The following is a 2410-nucleotide window of genomic DNA, read 5'->3' as shown; positions in this document are numbered from 1 at the left end:
ATTGGTCATTTGATAGGGATTGCATTGAATCTGTAGATTGCTTTAGGTACTATACTCATTTTCACAATGTTGATTCTTCCAATCCAAGAACATGGTATATCTCTCCATCTGTTTGTATCATCTTTAATTTCTTTCATCAGTGTCTTATAGTTTTCTGCACACAGGTCTTTTGTCTCCTTAGGTAGGTTTATTCCTAGGTATTTTATTCTTTTTGTTGCAGTGGTAAATGGGAGTGTTTCCTTAATTTCTCTTTCAGATTTTTCATCATTAGTGTGTAGCACTGCAAGAGATTTCTGTGCATTAATTTTATATCCTGCTGCTTTAGCAAATTCATTGCTTAGCTCTAGTAGTTTTCTGGTAGCATCTTTGGGGTTCTCTATCATGTCATCTGCGAACAGTGACAGTTTTACTTCTTCTTTTCTGATTTGGATTCCTTTTATTTCTTTTTTTTCTCTGATGGCTATGACTAAAACTTCCAAAACTATGTTGAATAATATGTGGTGAGTGTGGGCAACCTTGTCTTGTTCCTGATCTTAGTGGAAATGGTTTCAGTTTTTCACCATTGAGAACAATGTTGGCTGTGGGTTTGTCATATATGGCCTTTATTATGTTGAGGTAAGTTCCCTCTATGCCTACTTTCTGGAGAGAGTTTTTATCAAAAATTGGTATTGAATTTTGTCAAAAGCTTTTTCTGCATCTACTGAGATGATCATATGTTTTTTCTCCTTCAGTTTGTTAATATGGTTTATCACGTTGATTGATTTGCATATATTGAAGAATCCTTGAATTCCTGGGATAAACCCCACTTGATCATGGTATATGATCCTTTTAATGTGCTGTTGGATTCTGTTTGCTAGTATTTTGTTGAGGATTTTTGCATCTATATTCATCAGTGATATTGGTCTGTAGTTTTCTTTTTTGTGACATCTTTGTCTGGTTTCGGTATCAGGGTAATGGTGGCCTTGTAGAATGAATTTGGGAGTGTTCCTCCCTCTGCTATATTTTGGAAGAGTTTGAGAAGGATAGGTGTTAGCTCTTCTCTAAATGTTTGATAGAATTCATCTCTGAATCCATCTGGTCCTGGGATTTTGTTTGTTGGAAGATTTTTAATCACAGTTTCAATTTCAGTGCTAGTGATTTGTCTGTTTATATTTTCTGTTTCTTCCTGGTTTAGTTTCGGGAGGTTGTGCTTTTCTAAGAATTTGTCCATTTCTTCCAGGTTGTCCATTTTATTGGCATATAGTTGCTTGTAGTAATCTCTCATGATCCTTTGTATTTCTGCAGTCTCAGTTGTTACTTCTTTTTCATTTCTAATTCTATTGATTTGAGTCTCCCTTTTTTTCTTGATGAGTCTGGCTACAGGTTTATCAATTTTCTTTATCTTCTCAAAGAACCAACTTTTAGTTTTATTCATCTTTGCTATTGTTTTCTTCATCTGTATTTCATTTATTTCTGATCTGATCTTTATGATTTCTTTCCTTCTGCTAACTTCGGGGGTTTTTTGTTTTTCTTTCTCTAACTGCTTTAGATGTAAAGTTAGGTTGTTTATTTTAGATGTTTCTTGTTTCTTGTGGTAGGATTGTATTGCTATAAACTTCCCTCTTAGAACTACTTTTGCTGCATCCCATAGGTTTTAGGTCATCATGTTTTCATTGTCATTTGTTTCTAGGTATTTTTTGATTTCTTCTTTGATTTCTTCAGTGATCTTTTGGGTATTTAGTAGTGTATTGTTTAGCCTCCATATGTTTGTATTTTTCACAGATTTTTTTTCTTGTAATTGATATCTAGTCTTAGAGCGTTGTGGTCAGAAAAGATACTTGGTACGATTTCAATTTTCTTAAATTTACCAAGGCTTGATTTGTGACCCAAGATATGATCTATCCTGGAGAATGTTCCATGAGCACTTGAGAAGAAAGTGTATTCTGTTGTTTTTGGATGGAATGTCCTATAAATATCAACTAAGTCCATCTTGTTTAATGTATCATTTAAAGCTTGTGTTTCCTTATTCATTTATATTTTGGATGATCTGTCCATTGTTGAAAGTGGGGTGTTAAAGTCCCCTACTAAGATTGTGTTACTGTCGATTTCCCCTTTATGGCTGTTAGCATTTGCCTTATGTAATGAGGTGCTGCTGTGTTGGGTACATAAATATTTACAATTGTTATATCATCTTCTTGGGTCGGTCCCTTGATCATTATGTAGTGTCCTTCTTTGTCTCTTGTAATAGTCTTTATTTTAAAGTCTGTTTTGTGAGATATGAGAAATGCTACTGCAGCTTTCTTTTGATTTCCATTTGCATGGAATATCTTTTTCCATCCCCTCACTTTCAGTCTGTATGTGTCCCTAGGTCTGAAGTAGGTCTCTTGTAGACAGTATATATATAGGTCTTCTTTTTGTATCCATTTAGCCA

The sequence above is a fragment of the Grampus griseus genome (assembly GCF_964374135.1).
Source record: "Grampus griseus genome assembly, chromosome: 13".
In the NCBI taxonomy this organism is placed as follows: Eukaryota; Metazoa; Chordata; class Mammalia; order Artiodactyla; family Delphinidae; genus Grampus; species Grampus griseus.
This window is presented reverse-complemented; position numbering follows the sequence as displayed.